This window comes from Phyllobates terribilis, unplaced genomic scaffold (assembly GCF_046119375.1).
Source record: "Phyllobates terribilis strain yellow unplaced genomic scaffold, ASM4611937v1 Scaffold_472__1_contigs__length_1415193, whole genome shotgun sequence".
NCBI classification, from domain to species: domain Eukaryota; kingdom Metazoa; phylum Chordata; class Amphibia; order Anura; family Dendrobatidae; genus Phyllobates; species Phyllobates terribilis.
The window spans coordinates 79001-102029 of NW_027363232.1; the positions used below are offsets into that span (position 1 = coordinate 79001).

The 23029-nt window shown below is 44.6% G+C and overlaps 16 non-coding genes and 1 pseudogene across 16 annotated transcripts; all 17 read right to left on the bottom strand.

The window, feature by feature from the left end:
- Positions 1-685: 685 nt before the first annotated feature.
- On the bottom strand, positions 686-876 carry LOC141229401 (U2 spliceosomal RNA). Its single transcript, XR_012296095.1, has one exon. It is a non-coding gene; the product is annotated as a U2 spliceosomal RNA (small nuclear RNA).
- A 1115-nt stretch (positions 877-1991) lies between these two features.
- Positions 1992-2182, bottom strand: LOC141229474 (U2 spliceosomal RNA). Its single transcript, XR_012296150.1, has one exon. It is a non-coding gene; the product is annotated as a U2 spliceosomal RNA (small nuclear RNA).
- A 1115-nt stretch (positions 2183-3297) lies between these two features.
- LOC141229475 (U2 spliceosomal RNA) lies at positions 3298-3488 on the bottom strand. Its single transcript, XR_012296151.1, has one exon. It is a non-coding gene; the product is annotated as a U2 spliceosomal RNA (small nuclear RNA).
- Positions 3489-4603: 1115 nt separating this feature from the next.
- LOC141229476 (U2 spliceosomal RNA) lies at positions 4604-4794 on the bottom strand. The gene has a single exon (XR_012296152.1). It is a non-coding gene; the product is annotated as a U2 spliceosomal RNA (small nuclear RNA).
- A 1112-nt stretch (positions 4795-5906) lies between these two features.
- LOC141229477 (U2 spliceosomal RNA) lies at positions 5907-6097 on the bottom strand. The gene has a single exon (XR_012296153.1). It is a non-coding gene; the product is annotated as a U2 spliceosomal RNA (small nuclear RNA).
- A 1115-nt stretch (positions 6098-7212) lies between these two features.
- On the bottom strand, positions 7213-7403 carry LOC141229478 (U2 spliceosomal RNA). Its single transcript, XR_012296154.1, has one exon. It is a non-coding gene; the product is annotated as a U2 spliceosomal RNA (small nuclear RNA).
- A 1115-nt stretch (positions 7404-8518) lies between these two features.
- LOC141229479 (U2 spliceosomal RNA) lies at positions 8519-8709 on the bottom strand. The gene has a single exon (XR_012296155.1). It is a non-coding gene; the product is annotated as a U2 spliceosomal RNA (small nuclear RNA).
- Positions 8710-9824: 1115 nt separating this feature from the next.
- On the bottom strand, positions 9825-10015 carry LOC141229402 (U2 spliceosomal RNA). The gene has a single exon (XR_012296096.1). It is a non-coding gene; the product is annotated as a U2 spliceosomal RNA (small nuclear RNA).
- A 1115-nt stretch (positions 10016-11130) lies between these two features.
- LOC141229414 (U2 spliceosomal RNA) lies at positions 11131-11312 on the bottom strand. The gene has a single exon (XR_012296107.1). It is a non-coding gene; the product is annotated as a U2 spliceosomal RNA (small nuclear RNA).
- A 524-nt stretch (positions 11313-11836) lies between these two features.
- On the bottom strand, positions 11837-11952 carry LOC141229449 (U2 spliceosomal RNA; annotated as a pseudogene).
- A 1115-nt stretch (positions 11953-13067) lies between these two features.
- LOC141229480 (U2 spliceosomal RNA) lies at positions 13068-13258 on the bottom strand. Its single transcript, XR_012296156.1, has one exon. It is a non-coding gene; the product is annotated as a U2 spliceosomal RNA (small nuclear RNA).
- A 1115-nt stretch (positions 13259-14373) lies between these two features.
- On the bottom strand, positions 14374-14564 carry LOC141229482 (U2 spliceosomal RNA). The gene has a single exon (XR_012296158.1). It is a non-coding gene; the product is annotated as a U2 spliceosomal RNA (small nuclear RNA).
- Positions 14565-15679: 1115 nt separating this feature from the next.
- LOC141229483 (U2 spliceosomal RNA) lies at positions 15680-15870 on the bottom strand. Its single transcript, XR_012296159.1, has one exon. It is a non-coding gene; the product is annotated as a U2 spliceosomal RNA (small nuclear RNA).
- Positions 15871-16985: 1115 nt separating this feature from the next.
- On the bottom strand, positions 16986-17176 carry LOC141229484 (U2 spliceosomal RNA). Its single transcript, XR_012296160.1, has one exon. It is a non-coding gene; the product is annotated as a U2 spliceosomal RNA (small nuclear RNA).
- A 1115-nt stretch (positions 17177-18291) lies between these two features.
- Positions 18292-18482, bottom strand: LOC141229485 (U2 spliceosomal RNA). The gene has a single exon (XR_012296161.1). It is a non-coding gene; the product is annotated as a U2 spliceosomal RNA (small nuclear RNA).
- A 1115-nt stretch (positions 18483-19597) lies between these two features.
- LOC141229486 (U2 spliceosomal RNA) lies at positions 19598-19788 on the bottom strand. Its single transcript, XR_012296162.1, has one exon. It is a non-coding gene; the product is annotated as a U2 spliceosomal RNA (small nuclear RNA).
- Positions 19789-20903: 1115 nt separating this feature from the next.
- LOC141229435 (U2 spliceosomal RNA) lies at positions 20904-21100 on the bottom strand. Its single transcript, XR_012296124.1, has one exon. It is a non-coding gene; the product is annotated as a U2 spliceosomal RNA (small nuclear RNA).
- Positions 21101-23029: the final 1929 nt, after the last annotated feature.

Below are 23029 nucleotides of genomic sequence, written 5' to 3' on the forward strand. Positions count from 1 at the left end.
CATTGCCACATTCCATCTACTGCAGGCAGGATACCTGGCTGGCTGAATGTCGCTGAGAAGCTCACAGAGACCGCCATAAGCAACAGTTTAACAGAATGCCACAGACTAATCAACCAAACTTTTTGGGTTGGGTTCTCTTTTATAGTCTGCAGGCATTAAATGAAAGAAGTCAGTGTTCCAGCAGAAGGAGACAACGTTTCAGAAAAGGCATTGTAGCAAACCAAAAAAGAAATTTTAAGCGCAGCAGAGTAACCAGCGCACATACCTGTTAGCTCAGGTGAGTTTAAAAGGCTGCTGTTGATAACAAGGGCATTTGCTAAATAGATGGTGTGTGTGCAACAATATACTGAAAGGTCAATTATATTGTGCAGCTTATCTCACCACCTGTAGTTATTTAGGTGAAAGCTCCAAAATGCTTGCCTAATATGTCTGTTTATCCAAAAGGAAGTAAAAAGGGAGAGCTAGAAAGATAGCATTGCATCACATTACATGGCAATGCAATGCACAGTTGCTGAAGTTGAACCAAAATGAGCTTGTAATCTGGCTTCTGCAACTTTGAACATGAAAAATCCAATGAGGAGAAGAAAAGCAAAGCCAAAGAGTCCATCCCCAAATCCGACAAACAAGCAAAATGAACAAAAAACATTGAATTCAATTCTTTCTGATTTTAGAAACTGCATTAAAGAAGGGGTGCACCGGTCCTGGAGATACTGCAATACCAGGTCAATGCGTGGAGTGGACAGAGCAAGCTCTTTTTCCATCTCCCTGTTCTAAAAATCCATTTAATATATGGTCCCCAGATAGGGGACGTATCAGATATTAAACTGATAAGAACAGATACTACACTTGATCTTAGCCAAAAGTCCGAGAAGCGATAACCAGAATTGGTTTCAAACTACGGAGCCACCCAAGGATCCTGAAAAGTCCATTTGTGGAGATGAGCTCCTGGACTCCCGTTAAGAAGACATGTTGTCAACCTCTAGATCCCTTACATGCCTGCACTTTTCGGCTTGCTGCTGCTGCAATCCACGCGTTTTAGATCTGCATAACTCCACCTCTTTAAACACAGCACCTTCACCCCCTGCTGTTCCCACCCGCCTCAACACCGTTGGAAGGGAGGAGAACCAATTAAGGCGGGGGGTGGGGTGGAACGAGCAGCTGTCTACCCTTAGCAGGAGGGCTCCTGATTACATACCTCTCCTGCTGCTGCTGCTGCTGGCTGTCCAGCAGCAGACTGAAGGTGGCTGCTGCTGTGCACAGGTATATAAAGGCTCAGAGCCTATTATGACACGCGCAGCCAGCGTTCCATTGCCACATTCCATCTACTGCAGGCAGGATACCTGGCTGGCTGAATGTCGCTGAGAAGCTCACAGAGACCGCCATAAGCAACAGTTTAACAGAATGCCACAGACTAATCAACCAAACTTTTTGGGTTGGGTTCTCTTTTATAGTCTGCAGGCATTAAATGAAAGAAGTCAGTGTTCCAGCAGAAGGAGACAACGTTTCAGAAAAGGCATTGTAGCAAACCAAAAAAGAAATTTTAAGCGCAGCAGAGTAACCAGCGCACATACCTGTTAGCTCAGGTGAGTTTAAAAGGCTGCTGTTGATAACAAGGGCATTTGCTAAATAGATGGTGTGTGTGCAACAATATACTGAAAGGTCAATTATATTGTGCAGCTTATCTCACCACCTGTAGTTATTTAGGTGAAAGCTCCAAAATGCTTGCCTAATATGTCTGTTTATCCAAAAGGAAGTAAAAAGGGAGAGCTAGAAAGATAGCATTGCATCACATTACATGGCAATGCAATGCACAGTTGCTGAAGTTGAACCAAAATGAGCTTATAATCTGGCTTCTGCAACTTTGAACATGAAAAATCCAATGAGGAGAAGAAAAGCAAAGCCAAAGAGTCCATCCCCAAATCCGACAAACAAGCAAAATGAACAAAAAACATTGAATTCAATTCTTTCTGATTTTAGAAACTGCATTAAAGAAGGGGTGCACCGGTCCTGGAGATACTGCAATACCAGGTCAATGCGTGGAGTGGACAGAGCAAGCTCTTTTTCCATCTCCCTGTTCTAAAAATCCATTTAATATATGGTCCCCAGATAGGGGACGTATCAGATATTAAACTGATAAGAACAGATACTACACTTGATCTTAGCCAAAAGGCCGAGAAGCGATAACCAGAATTGGTTTCAAACTACGGAGCCACCCAAGGATCCTGAAAAGTCCATTTGTGGAGATGAGCTCCTGGACTCCCGTTAAGAAGACATGTTGTCAACCTCTAGATCCCTTACATGCCTGCACTTTTCGGCTTGCTGCTGCTGCAATCCACGCGTTTTAGATCTGCATAACTCCACCTCTTTAAACACAGCACCTTCACCCCCTGCTGTTCCCACCCGCCTCAACACCGTTGGAAGGGAGGAGAACCAATTAAGGCGGGGGGTGGGGTGGAACGAGCAGCTGTCTACCCTTAGCAGGAGGGCTCCTGATTACATACCTCTCCTGCTGCTGCTGCTGCTGGCTGTCCAGCAGCAGACTGAAGGTGGCTGCTGCTGTGCACAGGTATATAAAGGCTCAGAGCCTATTATGACACGCGCAGCCAGCGTTCCATTGCCACATTCCATCTACTGCAGGCAGGATACCTGGCTGGCTGAATGTCGCTGAGAAGCTCACAGAGACCGCCATAAGCAACAGTTTAACAGAATGCCACAGACTAATCAACCAAACTTTTTGGGTTGGGTTCTCTTTTATAGTCTGCAGGCATTAAATGAAAGAAGTCAGTGTTCCAGCAGAAGGAGACAACGTTTCAGAAAAGGCATTGTAGCAAACCAAAAAAGAAATTTTAAGCGCAGCAGAGTAACCAGCGCACATACCTGTTAGCTCAGGTGAGTTTAAAAGGCTGCTGTTGATAACAAGGGCATTTGCTAAATAGATGGTGTGTGTGCAACAATATACTGAAAGGTCAATTATATTGTGCAGCTTATCTCACCACCTGTAGTTATTTAGGTGAAAGCTCCAAAATGCTTGCCTAATATGTCTGTTTATCCAAAAGGAAGTAAAAAGGGAGAGCTAGAAAGATAGCATTGCATCACATTACATGGCAATGCAATGCACAGTTGCTGAAGTTGAACCAAAATGAGCTTATAATCTGGCTTCTGCAACTTTGAACATGAAAAATCCAATGAGGAGAAGAAAAGCAAAGCCAAAGAGTCCATCCCCAAATCCGACAAACAAGCAAAATGAACAAAAAACATTGAATTCAATTCTTTCTGATTTTAGAAACTGCATTAAAGAAGGGGTGCACCGGTCCTGGAGATACTGCAATACCAGGTCAATGCGTGGAGTGGACAGAGCAAGCTCTTTTTCCATCTCCCTGTTCTAAAAATCCATTTAATATATGGTCCCCAGATAGGGGACGTATCAGATATTAAACTGATAAGAACAGATACTACACTTGATCTTAGCCAAAAGGCCGAGAAGCGATAACCAGAATTGGTTTCAAACTACGGAGCCACCCAAGGATCCTGAAAAGTCCATTTGTGGAGATCAGCTCCTGGACTCCCGTTAAGAAGACATGTTGTCAACCTCTAGATCCCTTACATGCCTGCACTTTTCGGCTTGCTGCTGCTGCAATCCACGCGTTTTAGATCTGCATAACTCCACCTCTTTAAACACAGCACCTTCACCCCCTGCTGTTCCCACCCGCCTCAACACCGTTGGAAGGGAGGAGAACCAATTAAGGCGGGGGGTGGGGTGGAACGAGCAGCTGTCTACCCTTAGCAGGAGGGCTCCTGATTACATACCTCTCCTGCTGCTGCTGCTGCTGGCTGTCCAGCAGCAGACTGAAGGTGGCTGCTGCTGTGCACAGGTATATAAAGGCTCAGAGCCTATTATGACACGCGCAGCCAGCGTTCCATTGCCACATTCCATCTACTGCAGGCAGGGTACCTGGCTGGCTGAATGTCGCTGAGAAGCTCAGAGAGACCGCCATAAGCAACAGTTTAACAGAATGCCACAGACTAATCAACCAAACTTTTTGGGTTGGGTTCTCTTTTATAGTCTGCAGGCATTAAATGAAAGAAGTCAGTGTTCCAGCAGAAGGAGACAACGTTTCAGAAAAGGCATTGTAGCAAACCAAAAAAGAAATTTTAAGCGCAGCAGAGTAACCAGCGCACATACCTGTTAGCTCAGGTGAGTTTAAAAGGCTGCTGTTGATAACAAGGGCATTTGCTAAATAGATGGTGTGTGTGCAACAATATACTGAAAGGTCAATTATATTGTGCAGCTTATCTCACCACCTGTAGTTATTTAGGTGAAAGCTCCAAAATGCTTGCCTAATATGTCTGTTTATCCAAAAGGAAGTAAAAAGGGAGAGCTAGAAAGATAGCATTGCATCACATTACATGGCAATGCAATGCACAGTTGCTGAAGTTGAACCAAAATGAGCTTGTAATCTGGCTTCTGCAACTTTGAACATGAAAAATCCAATGAGGAGAAGAAAAGCAAAGCCAAAGAGTCCATCCCCAAATCCGACAAACAAGCAAAATGAACAAAAAACATTGAATTCAATTCTTTCTGATTTTAGAAACTGCATTAAAGAAGGGGTGCACCGGTCCTGGAGATACTGCAATACCAGGTCAATGCGTGGAGTGGACAGAGCAAGCTCTTTTTCCATCTCCCTGTTCTAAAAATCCATTTAATATATGGTCCCCAGATAGGGGACGTATCAGATATTAAACTGATAAGAACAGATACTACACTTGATCTTAGCCAAAAGGCCGAGAAGCGATAACCAGAATTGGTTTCAAACTACGGAGCCACCCAAGGATCCTGAAAAGTCCATTTGTGGAGATGAGCTCCTGGACTCCCGTTAAGAAGACATGTTGTCAACCTCTAGATCCCTTACATGCCTGCACTTTTCGGCTTGCTGCTGCTGCAATCCACGCGTTTTAGATCTGCATAACTCCACCTCTTTAAACACAGCACCTTCACCCCCTGCTGTTCCCACCCGCCTCAACACCGTTGGAAGGGAGGAGAACCAATTAAGGCGGGGGGTGGGGTGGAACGAGCAGCTGTCTACCCTTAGCAGGAGGGCTCCTGATTACATACCTCTCCTGCTGCTGCTGCTGCTGGCTGTCCAGCAGCAGACTGAAGGTGGCTGCTGCTGTGCACAGGTATATAAAGGCTCAGAGCCTATTATGACACGCGCAGCCAGCGTTCCATTGCCACATTCCATCTACTGCAGGCAGGATACCTGGCTGGCTGAATGTCGCTGAGAAGCTCACAGAGACCGCCATAAGCAACAGTTTAACAGAATGCCACAGACTAATCAACCAAACTTTTTGGGTTGGGTTCTCTTTTATAGTCTGCAGGCATTAAATGAAAGAAGTCAGTGTTCCAGCAGAAGGAGACGTTTCAGAAAAGGCATTGTAGCAAACCAAAAAAGAAATTTTAAGCGCAGCAGAGTAACCAGCGCACATACCAGTTAGCTCAGGTGAGTTTAAAAGGCTGCTGTTGATAACAAGGGCATTTGCTAAATAGATGGTGTGTGTGCAACAATATACTGAAAGGTCAATTATATTGTGCAGCTTATCTCACCACCTGTAGTTATTTAGGTGAAAGCTCCAAAATGCTTGCCTAATATGTCTGTTTATCCAAAAGGAAGTAAAAAGTGAGAGCTAGAAAGATAGCATTGCATCACATTACATGGCAATGCAATGCACAGTTGCTGAAGTTGAACCAAAATGAGCTTGTAATCTGGCTTCTGCAACTTTGAACATGAAAAATCCAATGAGGAGAAGAAAAGCAAAGCCAAAGAGTCCATCCCCAAATCCGACAAACAAGCAAAATGAACAAAAAACATTGAATTCAATTCTTTCTGATTTTAGAAACTGCATTAAAGAAGGGGTGCACCGGTCCTGGAGATACTGCAATACCAGGTCAATGCGTGGAGTGGACAGAGCAAGCTCTTTTTCCATCTCCCTGTTCTAAAAATCCATTTAATATATGGTCCCCAGATAGGGGACGTATCAGATATTAAACTGATAAGAACAGATACTACACTTGATCTTAGCCAAAAGGCCGAGAAGCGATAACCAGAATTGGTTTCAAACTACGGAGCCACCCAAGGATCCTGAAAAGTCCATTTGTGGAGATGAGCTCCTGGACTCCCGTTAAGAAGACATGTTGTCAACCTCTAGATCCCTTACATGCCTGCACTTTTCGGCTTGCTGCTGCTGCAATCCACGCGTTTTAGATCTGCATAACTCCACCTCTTTAAACACAGCACCTTCACCCCCTGCTGTTCCCACCCGCCTCAACACCGTTGGAAGGGAGGAGAACCAATTAAGGCGGGGGGTGGGGTGGAACGAGCAGCTGTCTACCCTTAGCAGGAGGGCTCCTGTTTACATACCTCTCCTGCTGCTGCTGCTGCTGGCTGTCCAGCAGCAGACTGAAGGTGGCTGCTGCTGTGCACAGGTATATAAAGGCTCAGAGCCTATTATGACACGTGCAGCCAGCGTTCCATTGCCACATTCCATCTACTGCAGGCAGGATACCTGGCTGGCTGAATGTCGCTGAGAAGCTCACAGAGACCGCCATAAGCAACAGTTTAACAGAATGCCACAGACTAATCAACCAAACTTTTTGGGTTGGGTTCTCTTTTATAGTCTGCAGGCATTAAATGAAAGATGTCAGTGTTCCAGCAGAAGGAGACAACGTTTCAGAAAAGGCATTGTAGCAAACCAAAAAAGAAATTTTAAGCGCAGCAGAGTAACCAGCGCACATACCTGTTAGCTCAGGTGAGTTTAAAAGGCTGCTGTTGATAACAAGGGCATTTGCTAAATAGATGGTGTGTGTGCAACAATATACTGAAAGGTCAATTATATTGTGCAGCTTATCTCACCACCTGTAGTTATTTAGGTGAAAGCTCCAAAATGCTTGCCTAATATGTCTGTTTATCCAAAAGGAAGTAAAAAGGGAGAGCTAGAAAGATAGCATTGCATCACATTACATGGCAATGCAATGCACAGTTGCTGAAGTTGAACCAAAATGAGCTTGTAATCTGGCTTCTGCAACTTTGAACATGAAAAATCCAATGAGGAGAAGAAAAGCAAAGCCAAAGAGTCCATCCCCAAATCCGACAAACAAGCAAAATGAACAAAAAACATTGAATTCAATTCTTTCTGATTTTAGAAACTGCATTAAAGAAGGGGTGCACCGGTCCTGGAGATACTGCAATACCAGGTCAATGCGTGGAGTGGACAGAGCAAGCTCTTTTTCCATCTCCCTGTTCTAAAAATCCATTTAATATATGGTCCCCAGATAGGGGACGTATCAGATATTAAACTGATAAGAACAGATACTACACTTGATCTTAGCCAAAAGGCCGAGAAGCGATAACCAGAATTGGTTTCAAACTACGGAGCCACCCAAGGATCCTGAAAAGTCCATTTGTGGAGATGAGCTCCTGGACTCCCGTTAAGAAGACATGTTGTCAACCTCTAGATCCCTTACATGCCTGCACTTTTCGGCTTGCTGCTGCTGCAATCCACGCGTTTTAGATCTGCATAACTCCACCTCTTTAAACACAGCACCTTCACCCCCTGCTGTTCCCACCCGCCTCAACACCGTTGGAAGGGAGGAGAACCAATTAAGGCGGGGGGTGGGGTGGAACGAGCAGCTGTCTACCCTTAGCAGGAGGGCTCCTGATTACATACCTCTCCTGCTGCTGCTGCTGCTGGCTGTCCAGCAGCAGACTGAAGGTGGCTGCTGCTGTGCACAGGTATATAAAGGCTCAGAGCCTATTATGACACGCGCAGCCAGCGTTCCATTGCCACATTCCATCTACTGCAGGCAGGATACCTGGCTGGCTGAATGTCGCTGAGAAGCTCACAGAGACCGCCATAAGCAACAGTTTAACAGAATGCCACAGACTAATCAACCAAACTTTTTGGGTTGGGTTCTCTTTTATAGTCTGCAGGCATTAAATGAAAGAAGTCAGTGTTCCAGCAGAAGGAGACAACGTTTCAGAAAAGGCATTGTAGCAAACCAAAAAAGAAATTTTAAGCGCAGCAGAGTAACCAGCGCACATACCTGTTAGCTCAGGTGAGTTTAAAAGGCTGCTGTTGATAACAAGGGCATTTGCTAAATAGATGGTGTGTGTGCAACAATATACTGAAAGGTCAATTATATTGTGCAGCTTATCTCACCACCTGTAGTTATTTAGGTGAAAGCTCCAAAATGCTTGCCTAATATGTCTGTTTATCCAAAAGGAAGTAAAAAGGGAGAGCTAGAAAGATAGCATTGCATCACATTACATGGCAATGCAATGCACAGTTGCTGAAGTTGAACCAAAATGAGCTTGTAATCTGGCTTCTGCAACTTTGAACATGAAAAATCCAATGAGGAGAAGAAAAGCAAAGCCAAAGAGTCCATCCCAAAATCCGACAAACAAGCAAAATGAACAAAAAACATTGAATTCAATTCTTTCTGATTTTAGAAACTGCATTAAAGAAGGGGTGCACCGGTCCTGGAGATACTGCAATACCAGGTCAATGCGTGGAGTGGACAGAGCAAGCTCTTTTTCCATCTCCCTGTTCTAAAAATCCATTTAATATATGGTCCCCAGATAGGGGACGTATCAGATATTAAACTGATAAGAACAGATACTACACTTGATCTTAGCCAAAAGGCCGAGAAGCGATAACCAGAATTGGTTTCAAACTACGGAGCCACCCAAGGATCCTGAAAAGTCCATTTGTGGAGATGAGCTCCTGGACTCCCGTTAAGAAGACATGTTGTCAACCTCTAGATCCCTTACATGCCTGCACTTTTCGGCTTGCTGCTGCTGCAATCCACGCGTTTTAGATCTGCATAACTCCACCTCTTTAAACACAGCACCTTCACCCCCTGCTGTTCCCACCCGCCTCAACACCGTTGGAAGGGAGGAGAACCAATTAAGGCGGGGGGTGGGGTGGAACGAGCAGCTGTCTACCCTTAGCAGGAGGGCTCCTGATTACATACCTCTCCTGCTGCTGCTGCTGCTGGCTGTCCAGCAGCAGACTGAAGGTGGCTGCTGCTGTGCACAGGTATATAAAGGCTCAGAGCCTATTATGACACGCGCAGCCAGCGTTCCATTGCCACATTCCATCTACTGCAGGCAGGATACCTGGCTGGCTGAATGTCGCTGAGAAGCTCACAGAGACCGCCATAAGCAACAGTTTAACAGAATGCCACAGACTAATCAACCAAACTTTTTGGGTTGGGTTCTCTTTTATAGTCTGCAGGCATTAAATGAAAGAAGTCAGTGTTCCAGCAGAAGGAGACAACGTTTCAGAAAAGGCATTGTAGCAAACCAAAAAAGAAATTTTAAGCGCAGCAGAGTAACCAGCGCACATACCTGTTAGCTCAGGTGAGTTTAAAAGGCTGCTGTTGATAACAAGGGCATTTGCTAAATAGATGGTGTGTGTGCAACAATATACTGAAAGGTCAATTATATTGTGCAGCTTATCTCACCACCTGTAGTTATTTAGGTGAAAGCTCCAAAATGCTTGCCTAATATGTCTGTTTATCCAAAAGGAAGTAAAAAGGGAGATCTAGAAAGATAGCATTGCATCACATTACATGGCAATGCAATGCACAGTTGCTGAAGTTGAACCAAAATGAGCTTGTAATCTGGCTTCTGCAACTTTGAACATGAAAAATCCAATGAGGAGAAGAAAAGCAAAGCCAAAGAGTCCATCCCCAAATCCGACAAACAAGCAAAATGAACAAAAAACATTGAATTCAATTCTTTCTGATTTTAGAAACTGCATTAAAGAAGGGGTGCACCGGTCCTGGAGATACTGCAATACCAGGTCAATGCGTGGAGTGGACAGAGCAAGCTCTTTTTCCATCTCCCTGTTCTAAAAATCCATTTAATATATGGTCCCCAGATAGGGGACGTATCAGATATTAAACTGATAAGAACAGATACTACACTTGATCTTAGGCAAAAGGCCGAGAAGCGATAACCAGAATTGGTTTCAAACTATGGAGCCACCCAAGGATCCTGAAAAGTCCATTTGTGGAGATGAGCTCCTGGACTCCCGTTAAGAAGACATGTTGTCAACCTCTAGATCCCTTACATGCCTGCACTTTTCGGCTTGCTGCTGCTGCAATCCACGCGTTTTAGATCTGCATAACTCCACCTCTTTAAACACAGCACCTTCACCCCCTGCTGTTCCCACCCGCCTCAACACCGTTGGAAGGGAGGAGAACCAATTAAGGCGGGGGGTGGGGTGGAACGAGCAGCTGTCTACCCTTAGCAGGAGGGCTCCTGATTACATACCTCTCCTGCTGCTGCTGCTGCTGGCTGTCCAGCAGCAGACTGAAGGTGGCTGCTGCTGTGCACAGGTATATAAAGGCTCAGAGCCTATTATGACACGCGCAGCCAGCGTTCCATTGCCACATTCCATCTACTGCAGGCAGGATACCTGGCTGGCTGAATGTCGCTGAGAAGCTCACAGAGACCGCCATAAGCAACAGTTTAACAGAATGCCACAGACTAATCAACCAAACTTTTTGGGTTGGGTTCTCTTTTATAGTCTGCAGGCATTAAATGAAAGAAGTCAGTGTTCCAGCAGAAGGAGACAACGTTTCAGAAAAGGCATTGTAGCAAACCAAAAAAGAAATTTTAAGCGCAGCAGAGTAACCAGCGCACATACCTGTTAGCTCAGGTGAGTTTAAAAGGCTGCTGTTGATAACAAGGGCATTTGCTAAATAGATGGTGTGTGTGCAACAATATACTGAAAGGTCAATTATATTGTGCAGCTTATCTCACCACCTGTAGTTATTTAGGTGAAAGCTCCAAAATGCTTGCCTAATATGTCTGTTTATCCAAAAGGAAGTAAAAAGGGAGAGCTAGAAAGATAGCATTGCATCACATTACATGGCAATGCAATGCACAGTTGCTGAAGTTGAACCAAAATGAGCTTGTAATCTGGCTTCTGCAACTTTGAACATGAAAAATCCAATGAGGAGAAGAAAAGCAAAGCCAAAGAGTCCATCCCCAAATCCGACAAACAAGCAAAATGAACAAAAAACATTGAATTCAATTCTTTCTGATTTTAGAAACTGCATTAAAGAAGGGGTGCACCGGTCCTGGAGATACTGCAATACCAGGTCAATGCGTGGAGTGGACAGAGCAAGCTCTTTTTCCATCTCCCTGTTCTAAAAATCCATTTAATATATGGTCCCCAGAAAGGGGACGTATCAGATATTAAACTGACAAGAACAGATTTTTTGATTGAAGCTGCATCCAAGGCACTGAAAAATGTGACCGAAGTCACACCAAAACAGCGCACGAGGCGAGGATTCATGTGGACCCTTCCCGGAGGAGAGGGTCCCCAATAAACCATCCCCATCCCTCCGAGCCAGAAGGCCACAGCGAGGGTCAGGGATCTCCGATGCTCTCCCTAGCCGAAGCCGGAGAAGAGCCGTTTTCGTGCTCCCAGCTTCCATCTAGGCTGCCACCCTAGTGGAGCTGGAGCCTGTGTTGGTTTCTCAGCCCAAAGCTGACCGGACCTCCGACCGGGTTTATAAAAATTCCCCTTCCTAGCCCGGAGGCCAGGAATAGGGGGGGTTGCTCAGAAAGTATGATTGGCAAAGGTGCGGCGTGCTACGAAGCCAAGTCTTTCTGGGGTTCCCAGTCCCAGTAAGCTTGGACTCCCACCAGGGCGCCTACTCCTGGGGCACATTGCTCCAAAGCCCTCACACTTACCCAGACTAGTGACTTCGATCCTGGAGGGCCATGTTTTCCATCAGATAACTCTATGAGCCACCTGGCGTACTAACAAGTGCACCAAACCAGTGTGTAATATGCATCAATTTACTAGGGCAGCCCAAGGACAAAACTGCCTTTTCAAATGATACTACACTTGATCTTAGCCAAAAGGCCGAGAAGCGATAACCAGAATTGGTTTCAAACTACGGAGCCACCCAAGGATCCTGAAAAGTCCATTTGTGGAGATGAGCTCCTGGACTCCCGTTAAGAAGACATGTTGTCAACCTCTAGATCCCTTACATGCCTGCACTTTTCGGCTTGCTGCTGCTGCAATCCACGCGTTTTAGATCTGCATAACTCCACCTCTTTAAACACAGCACCTTCACCCCCTGCTGTTCCCACCCGCCTCAACACCGTTGGAAGGGAGGAGAACCAATTAAGGCGGGGGGTGGGGTGGAACGAGCAGCTGTCTACCCTTAGCAGGAGGGCTCCTGATTACATACCTCTCCTGCTGCTGCTGTTGCTGGCTGTCCAGCAGCAGACTGAAGGTGGCTGCTGCTGTGCACAGGTATATAAAGGCTCAGAGCCTATTATGACACGCGCAGCCAGCGTTCCATTGCCACATTCCATCTACTGCAGGCAGGATACCTGGCTGGCTGAATGTCGCTGAGAAGCTCACAGAGACCGCCATAAGCAACAGTTTAACAGAATGCCACAGACTAATCAACCAAACTTTTTGGGTTGGGTTCTCTTTTATAGTCTGCAGGCATTAAATGAAAGAAGTCAGTGTTCCAGCAGAAGGAGACAACGTTTCAGAAAAGGCATTGTAGCAAACCAAAAAAGAAATTTTAAGCGCAGCAGAGTAACCAGCGCACATACCTGTTAGCTCAGGTGAGTTTAAAAGGCTGCTGTTGATAACAAGGGCATTTGCTAAATAGATGGTGTGTGTGCAACAATATACTGAAAGGTCAATTATATTGTGCAGCTTATCTCACCACCTGTAGTTATTTAGGTGAAAGCTCCAAAATGCTTGCCTAATATGTCTGTTTATCCAAAAGGAAGTAAAAAGGGAGAGCTAGAAAGATAGCATTGCATCACATTACATGGCAATGCAATGCACAGTTGCTGAAGTTGAACCAAAATGAGCTTGTAATCTGGCTTCTGCAACTTTGAACATGAAAAATCCAATGAAGAGAAGAAAAACAAAGCCAAAGAGTCCATCCCCAAATCCGACAAACAAGCAAAATGAACAAAAAACATTGAATTCAATTCTTTCTGATTTTAGAAACTGCATTAAAGAAGGGGTGCACCGGTCCTGGAGATACTGCAATACCAGGTCAATGCGTGGAGTGGACAGAGCAAGCTCTTTTTCCATCTCCCTGTTCTAAAAATCCATTTAATATATGGTCCCCAGATAGGGGACGTATCAGATATTAAACTGATAAGAACAGATACTACACTTGATCTTAGCCAAAAGGCCGAGAAGCGATAACCAGAATTGGTTTCAAACTACGGAGCCACCCAAGGATCCTGAAAAGTCCATTTGTGGAGATGAGCTCCTGGACTCCCGTTAAGAAGACATGTTGTCAACCTCTAGATCCCTTACATGCCTGCACTTTTCGGCTTGCTGCTGCTGCAATCCACGCGTTTTAGATCTGCATAACTCCACCTCTTTAAACACAGCACCTTCACCCCCTGCTGTTCCCACCCGCCTCAACACCGTTGGAAGGGAGGAGAACCAATTAAGGCGGGGGGTGGGGTGGAACGAGCAGCTGTCTACCCTTAGCAGGAGGGCTCCTGATTACATACCTCTCCTGCTGCTGCTGCTGCTGGCTGTCCAGCAGCAGACTGAAGGTGGCTGCTGCTGTGCACAGGTATATAAAGGCTCAGAGCCTATTATGACACGCGCAGCCAGCGTTCCATTGCCACATTCCATCTACTGCAGGCAGGATACCTGGCTGGCTGAATGTCGCTGAGAAGCTCACAGAGACCGCCATAAGCAACAGTTTAACAGAATGCCACAGACTAATCAACCAAACTTTTTGGGTTGGGTTCTCTTTTATAGTCTGCAGGCATTAAATGAAAGAAGTCAGTGTTCCAGCAGAAGGAGACAACGTTTCAGAAAAGGCATTGTAGCAAACCAAAAAAGAAATTTTAAGCGCAGCAGAGTAACCAGCGCACATACCTGTTAGCTCAGGTGAGTTTAAAAGGCTGCTGTTGATAACAAGGGCATTTGCTAAATAGATGGTGTGTGTGCAACAATATACTGAAAGGTCAATTATATTGTGCAGCTTATCTCACCACCTGTAGTTATTTAGGTGAAAGCTCCAAAATGCTTGCCTAATATGTCTGTTTATCCAAAAGGAAGTAAAAAGGGAGAGCTAGAAAGATAGCATTGCATCACATTACATGGCAATGCAATGCACAGTTGCTGAAGTTGAACCAAAATGAGCTTGTAATCTGGCTTCTGCAACTTTGAACATGAAAAATCCAATGAGGAGAAGAAAAGCAAAGCCAAAGAGTCCATCCCCAAATCCGACAAACAAGCAAAATGAACAAAAAACATTGAATTCAATTCTTTCTGATTTTAGAAACTGCATTAAAGAAGGGGTGCACCGGTCCTGGAGATACTGCAATACCAGGTCAATGCGTGGAGTGGACAGAGCAAGCTCTTTTTCCATCTCCCTGTTCTAAAAATCCATTTAATATATGGTCCCCAGATAGGGGACGTATCAGATATTAAACTGATAAGAACAGATACTACACTTGATCTTAGCCAAAAGGCCGAGAAGCGATAACCAGAATTGGTTTCAAACTACGGAGCCACCCAAGGATCCTGAAAAGTCCATTTGTGGAGATGAGCTCCTGGACTCCCGTTAAGAAGACATGTTGTCAACCTCTAGATCCCTTACATGCCTGCACTTTTCGGCTTGCTGCTGCTGCAATCCACGCGTTTTAGATCTGCATAACTCCACCTCTTTAAACACAGCACCTTCACCCCCTGCTGTTCCCACCCGCCTCAACACCGTTGGAAGGGAGGAGAACCAATTAAGGCGGGGGGTGGGGTGGAACGAGCAGCTGTCTACCCTTAGCAGGAGGGCTCCTGATTACATACCTCTCCTGCTGCTGCTGCTGCTGGCTGTCCAGCAGCAGACTGAAGGTGGCTGCTGCTGTGCACAGGTATATAAAGGCTCAGAGCCTATTATGACACGCGCAGCCAGCGTTCCATTGCCACATTCCATCTACTGCAGGCAGGATACCTGGCTGGCTGAATGTCGCTGAGAAGCTCACAGAGACCGCCATAAGCAACAGTTTAACAGAATGCCACAGACTAATCAACCAAACTTTTTGGGTTGGGTTCTCTTTTATAGTCTGCAGGCATTAAATGAAAGAAGTCAGTGTTCCAGCAGAAGGAGACAACGTTTCAGAAAAGGCATTGTAGCAAACCAAAAAAGAAATTTTAAGCGCAGCAGAGTAACCAGCGCACATACCTGTTAGCTCAGGTGAGTTTAAAAGGCTGCTGTTGATAACAAGGGCATTTGCTAAATAGATGGTGTGTGTGCAACAATATACTGAAAGGTCAATTATATTGTGCAGCTTATCTCACCACCTGTAGTTATTTAGGTGAAAGCTCCAAAATGCTTGCCTAATATGTCTGTTTATCCAAAAGGAAGTAAAAAGGGAGAGCTAGAAAGATAGCATTGCATCACATTACATGGCAATGCAATGCACAGTTGCTGAAGTTGAACCAAAATGAGCTTGTAATCTGGCTTCTGCAACTTTGAACATGAAAAATCCAATGAGGAGAAGAAAAGCAAAGCCAAAGAGTCCATCCCCAAATCCGACAAACAAGCAAAATGAACAAAAAACATTGAATTCAATTCTTTCTGATTTTAGAAACTGCATTAAAGAAGGGGTGCACCGGTCCTGGAGATACTGCAATACCAGGTCAATGCGTGGAGTGGACAGAGCAAGCTCTTTTTCCATCTCCCTGTTCTAAAAATCCATTTAATATATGGTCCCCAGATAGGGGACGTATCAGATATTAAACTGATAAGAACAGATACTACACTTGATCTTAGCCAAAAGGCCGAGAAGCGATAACCAGAATTGGTTTCAAACTACGGAGCCACCCAAGGATCCTGAAAAGTCCATTTGTGGAGATGAGCTCCTGGACTCCCGTTAAGAAGACATGTTGTCAACCTCTAGATCCCTTACATGCCTGCACTTTTCGGCTTGCTGCTGCTGCAATCCACGCGTTTTAGATCTGCATAACTCCACCTCTTTAAACACAGCACCTTCACCCCCTGCTGTTCCCACCCGCCTCAACACTGTTGGAAGGGAGGAGAACCAATTAAGGCGGGGGGTGGGGTGGAACGAGCAGCTGTCTACCCTTAGCAGGAGGGCTCCTGATTACATACCTCTCCTGCTGCTGCTGCTGCTGGCTGTCCAGCAGCAGACTGAAGGTGGCTGCTGCTGTGCACAGGTATATAAAGGCTCAGAGCCTATTATGACACGCGCAGCCAGCGTTCCATTGCCACATTCCATCTACTGCAGGCAGGATACCTGGCTGGCTGAATGTCGCTGAGAAGCTCACAGAGACCGCCATAAGCAACAGTTTAACAGAATGCCACAGACTAATCAACCAAACTTTTTGGGTTGGGTTCTCTTTTATAGTCTGCAGGCATTAAATGAAAGAAGTCAGTGTTCCAGCAGAAGGAGACAACGTTTCAGAAAAGGCATTGTAGCAAACCAAAAAAGAAATTTTAAGCGCAGCAGAGTAACCAGCGCACATACCTGTTAGCTCAGGTGAGTTTAAAAGGCTGCTGTTGATAACAAGGGCATTTGCTAAATAGATGGTGTGTGTGCAACAATATACTGAAAGGTCAATTATATTGTGCAGCTTATCTCACCACCTGTAGTTATTTAGGTGAAAGCTCCAAAATGCTTGCCTAATATGTCTGTTTATCCAAAAGGAAGTAAAAAGGGAGAGCTAGAAAGATAGCATTGCATCACATTACATGGCAATGCAATGCACAGTTGCTGAAGTTGAACCAAAATGAGCTTGTAATCTGGCTTCTGCAACTTTGAACATGAAAAATCCAATGAGGAGAAGAAAAGCAAAGCCAAAGAGTCCATCCCCAAATCCGACAAACAAGCAAAATGAACAAAAAACATTGAATTCAATTCTTTCTGATTTTAGAAACTGCATTAAAGAAGGGGTGCACCGGTCCTGGAGATACTGCAATACCAGGTCAATGCGTGGAGTGGACAGAGCAAGCTCTTTTTCCATCTCCCTGTTCTAAAAATCCATTTAATATATGGTCCCCAGATAGGGGACGTATCAGATATTAAACTGATAAGAACAGATACTACACTTGATCTTAGCCAAAAGGCCGAGAAGCGATAACCAGAATTGGTTTCAAACTACGGAGCCACCCAAGGATCCTGAAAAGTCCATTTGTGGAGATGAGCTCCTGGACTCCCGTTAAGAAGACATGTTGTCAACCTCTAGATCCCTTACATGCCTGCACTTTTCGGCTTGCTGCTGCTGCAATCCACGCGTTTTAGATCTGCATAACTCCACCTCTTTAAACACAGCACCTTCACCCCCTGCTGTTCCCACCCGCCTCAACACCGTTGGAAGGGAGGAGAACCAATTAAGGCGGGGGGTGGGGTGGAACGAGCAGCTGTCTACCCTTAGCAGGAGGGCTCCTGATTACATACCTCTCCTGCTGCTGCTGCTGCTGGCTGTCCAGCAGCAGACTGAAGGTGGCTGCTGCTGTGCACAGGTATATAAAGGCTCAGAGCCTATTATGACACGCGCAGCCAGCGTTCCATTGCCTATTTCCATCTACTGCAGGCAGGATACCTGGCTGGCTGAATGTCGCTGAGAAGCTCACAGAGACCGCCATAAGCAACAGTTTAACAGAATGCCACAGACTAATCAACCAAACTTTTTGGGTTGGGTTCTCTTTTATAGTCTGCAGGCATTAAATGAAAGAAGTCAGTGTTCCAGCAGAAGGAGACAACGTTTCAGAAAAGGCATTGTAGCAAACCAAAAAAGAAATTTTAAGCGCAGCAGAGTAACCAGCGCACATACCTGTTAGCTCAGGTGAGTTTAAAAGGCTGCTGTTGATAACAAGGGCATTTGCTAAATAGATGGTGTGTGTGCAACAATATACTGAAAGGTCAATTATATTGTGCAGCTTATCTCACCACCTGTAGTTATTTAGGTGAAAGCTCCAAAATGCTTGCCTAATATGTCTGTTTATCCAAAAGGAAGTAAAAAGGGAGAGCTAGAAAGATAGCATTGCATCACATTACATGGCAATGCAATGCACAGTTGCTGAAGTTGAACCAAAATGAGCTTGTAATCTGGCTTCTGCAACTTTGAACATGAAAAATCCAATGAGGAGAAGAAAAGCAAAGCCAAAGAGTCCATCCCCAAATCCGACAAACAAGCAAAATGAACAAAAAACATTGAATTCAATTCTTTCTGATTTTAGAAACTGCATTAAAGAAGGGGTGCACCGGTCCTGGAGATACTGCAATACCAGGTCAATGCGTGGAGTGGACAGAGCAAGCTCTTTTTCCATCTCCCTGTTCTAAAAATCCATTTAATATATGGTCCCCAGATAGGGGACGTATCAGATATTAAACTGATAAGAACAGATACTACACTTGATCTTAGCCAAAAGGCCGAGAAGCGATAACCAGAATTGGTTTCAAACTACGGAGCCACCCAAGGATCCTGAAAAGTCCATTTGTGGAGATGAGCTCCTGGACTCCCGTTAAGAAGACATGTTGTCAACCTCTAGATCCCTTACATGCCTGCACTTTTCGGCTTGCTGCTGCTGCAATCCACGTGTTTTAGATCTGCATAACTCCACCTCTTTAAACACAGCACCTTCACCCCCTGCTGTTCCCACCCGCCTCAACACCGTTGGAAGGGAGGAGAACCAATTAAGGCGGGGGGTGGGGTGGAACGAGCAGCTGTCTACCCTTAGCAGGAGGGCTCCTGATTACATACCTCTCCTGCTGCTGCTGCTGCTGGCTGTCCAGCAGCAGACTGAAGGTGGCTGCTGCTGTGCACAGGTATATAAAGGCTCAGAGCCTATTATGACACGCGCAGCCAGCGTTCCATTGCCACATTCCATCTACTGCAGGCAGGATACCTGGCTGGCTGAATGTCGCTGAGAAGCTCACAGAGACCGCCATAAGCAACAGTTTAACAGAATGCCACAGACTAATCAACCAAACTTTTTGGGTTGGGTTCTCTTTTATAGTCTGCAGGCATTAAATGAAAGAAGTCAGTGTTCCAGCAGAAGGAGACAACGTTTCAGAAAAGGCATTGTAGCAAACCAAAAAAGAAATTTTAAGCGCAGCAGAGTAACCAGCGCACATACCTGTTAGCTCAGGTGAGTTTAAAAGGCTGCTGTTGATAACAAGGGCATTTGCTAAATAGATGGTGTGTGTGCAACAATATACTGAAAGGTCAATTATATTGTGCAGCTTATCTCACCACCTGTAGTTATTTAGGTGAAAGCTCCAAAATGCTTGCCTAATATGTCTGTTTATCCAAAAGGAAGTAAAAAGGGAGAGCTAGAAAGATAGCATTGCATCACATTACATGGCAATGCAATGCACAGTTGCTGAAGTTGAACCAAAATGAGCTTGTAATCTGGCTTCTGCAACTTTGAACATGAAAAATCCAATGAGGAGAAGAAAAGCAAAGCCAAAGAGTCCATTCCCAAATCCGACAAACAAGCAAAATGAACAAAAAACATTGAATTCAATTCTTTCTGATTTTAGAAACTGCATTAAAGAAGGGGTGCACCGGTCCTGGAGATACTGCAATACCAGGTCAATGCGTGGAGTGGACAGAGCAAGCTCTTTTTCCATCTCCCTGTTCTAAAAATCCATTTAATATATGGTCCCCAGATAGGGGACGTATCAGATATTAAACTGATAAGAACAGATACTACACTTGATCTTAGCCAAAAGGCCGAGAAGCGATAACCAGAATTGGTTTCAAACTACGGAGCCACCCAAGGATCCTGAAAAGTCCATTTGTGGAGATGAGCTCCTGGACTCCCGTTAAGAAGACATGTTGTCAACCTCTAGATCCCTTACATGCCTGCACTTTTCGGCTTGCTGCTGCTGCAATCCACGCGTTTTAGATCTGCATAACTCCACCTCTTTAAACACAGCACCTTCACCCCCTGCTGTTCCCACCCGCCTCAACACTGTTGGAAGGGAGGAGAACCAATTAAGGCGGGGGGTGGGGTGGAACGAGCAGCTGTCTACCCTTAGCAGGAGGGCTCCTGATTACATACCTCTCCTGCTGCTGCTGCTGCTGGCTGTCCAGCAGCAGACTGAAGGTGGCTGCTGCTGTGCACAGGTATATAAAGGCTCAGAGCCTATTATGACACGCGCAGCCAGCGTTCCATTGCCACATTCCATCTACTGCAGGCAGGATACCTGGCTGGCTGAATGTCGCTGAGAAGCTCACAGAGACCGCCATAAGCAACAGTTTAACAGAATGCCACAGACTAATCAATCAAACTTTTTGGGTTGGGTTCTCTTTTATAGTCTGCAGGCATTAAATGAAAGAAGTCAGTGTTCCAGCAGAAGGAGACAACGTTTCAGAAAAGGCATTGTAGCAAACCAAAAAAGAAATTTTAAGCGCAGCAGAGTAACCAGCGCACATACCTGTTAGCTCAGGTGAGTTTAAAAGGCTGCTGTTGATAACAAGGGCATTTGCTAAATAGATGGTGTGTGTGCAACAATATACTGAAAGGTCAATTATATTGTGCAGCTTATCTCACCACCTGTAGTTATTTAGGTGAAAGCTCCAAAATGCTTGCCTAATATGTCTGTTTATCCAAAAGGAAGTAAAAAGGGAGAGCTAGAAAGATAGCATTGCATCACATTACATGGCAATGCAATGCACAGTTGCTGAAGTTGAACCAAAATGAGCTTGTAATCTGGCTTCTGCAACTTTGAACATGAAAAATCCAATGAGGAGAAGAAAAGCAAAGCCAAAGAGTCCATCCCCAAATCCGACAAACAAGCAAAATGAACAAAAAACATTGAATTCAATTCTTTCTGATTTTAGAAACTGCATTAAAGAAGGGGTGCACCGGTCCTGGAGATACTGCAATACCAGGTCAATGCGTGGAGTGGACAGAGCAAGCTCTTTTTCCATCTCCCTGTTCTAAAAATCCATTTAATATATGGTCCCCAGATAGGGGACGTATCAGATATTAAACTGATAAGAACAGATTTTTTTTTTTTTTTTCCCCAGATTAAGACCCACATTAATTTATGCATCATAGCGCATATTCACATAACGGGTTCTCAAATCATCATTCGGAAAAACAAAAACAAAATCCCAAAAAACACAACCCTGCAATTAACTGTTACTTACTGTAAGAAGTCCAATGTGAAAAGTTCCAGAGTGCTTCTGCTGCTGTCTCACCATACTTCTTTTTATCCAATAAATAGGCATAAAACAGTCTAGCAAGAAAAATCTTTCTGCATTCCATGGGGGAAAAAACAATCTTTTTAAAAATCACCAAATTCCGAACGTCCCATAAAACCTCTTTATATATGACAAAAATAATCCAGCTTGCCCGCTTCCTTTGCGAGTACTTATAATCTTGACCTATTAAAATCCTTTCAAAATCGAAACAATGAAAACCAACTAAAGCAACAAACATACGTGACAACAAGGTAAAAACTTTTTTAGCAAAAAAACAGTCCCAAAAAATATGCTGTATTGTTTCCACCTTATTGCAACCTTCCCTAGGACATAGTTCTTGAACCTTTATCCCCCGGTCATTCAAAAAAGCCCTTGTTGGCAAGCATCCATGCAACGCCATCCAGGTTACATCCTTCTGTCTGTTGCTGATTCCACGCATGAAAAAAAGCTTCCACACCTGTCCAGACTGTGCATTATTACAAAACGGCACATCACATAACATCTCCTTCTTCTTAATACCTGAGACAATCAGTTTTTTGTCCGGTCTAACCATGGAGCTTATCCCATTTTGATCATAGAAGGACCTAAGCACCACATAAAAAAACGGTATCACAAACGAAACTGGTTTTCTTAAATCCTTCTCACACCAGCTCCATTTCTGGAAAAGCCGTCCTGCTAAATATTTGCACATGTCCGCAGTCCTGTTATTGCACTGGGATAATTTATAAATGTTCAAAAAATAATGCATTCTTAAAAATAAGTCAATGTTAGGAAAATCACAACCCCCATTTTCCACAGAACACATAACCATTCCTCTTCTTAGTTTCTCCATTTTGGATCCCCAAAAAAACACAAACAGTTTCCTTGTCACTCTCTTTGTCCAAAGCACAGCAGGTGGGAAAATCAAAGCAGTGTACAGCAGAAGCGGGAGAATCACAGACTTGATTACCAGCACTTTCCCTCTCAGCGACAGGTTCCTTAGTTTCCAAAAGTTCAACTTCTGATCCATTTTGTCTTCTAGAATCTTCAGGCTGCTTTCCCCTTTCAGTTCCTTCTCAAAGATGACACCAAGAACCTCAATTTCCTCCCTACTCTCCACTCCTGCCACGTTAACCTCAACCTGCCTCCCAAAGTTACAAAGCTGGCACTTTCCCCAATTCACCGCCATACCAGCCACACAACAAAAAATCCTTACGTGCAAATTCACTCTATTGAGATCCGCCTGTGAACCACAAGTAAAAACAATATCATCCATATAACTTAAAGACTTGACTGGACCCCCGGATCCCCCAGGAATAAAAACACCAGCCACACACTTGTCAACTTGCACACTTTTTAAAAGGGCCTCCACCACACAGATAAAAAGAATTGGTGACAGGGGACAACCCTGCCTAACTCCCGATAAAATATTAAAACTGGAACTCACATGCCCATTAACTAAAATCTGGCTACTGACCCCACAATAAAAACTCTTAATGACCATCAATAATTTATCCGGAACACCAAGGTGACTTAAAGCAGAGAACAAAAATCTATGTGATATTTTATCAAAGGCTTTCTCCAGGTCCACCGACTGTAACAAAAGAGCATTCTTATTCAAATTAGCCTGATAAATTAAGTCTCTTAGAAGCAGCAAATTATCTGAAATTTTCCTACCAGGCACTGCACATGCCTGATACTCCCCCACCATATCACCTATCACATCTGCCAGTCTACCAGCCACAATTTTAGAAATAATTTTGTAATCACTGTTTAACAATGTTATGGGCCTCCA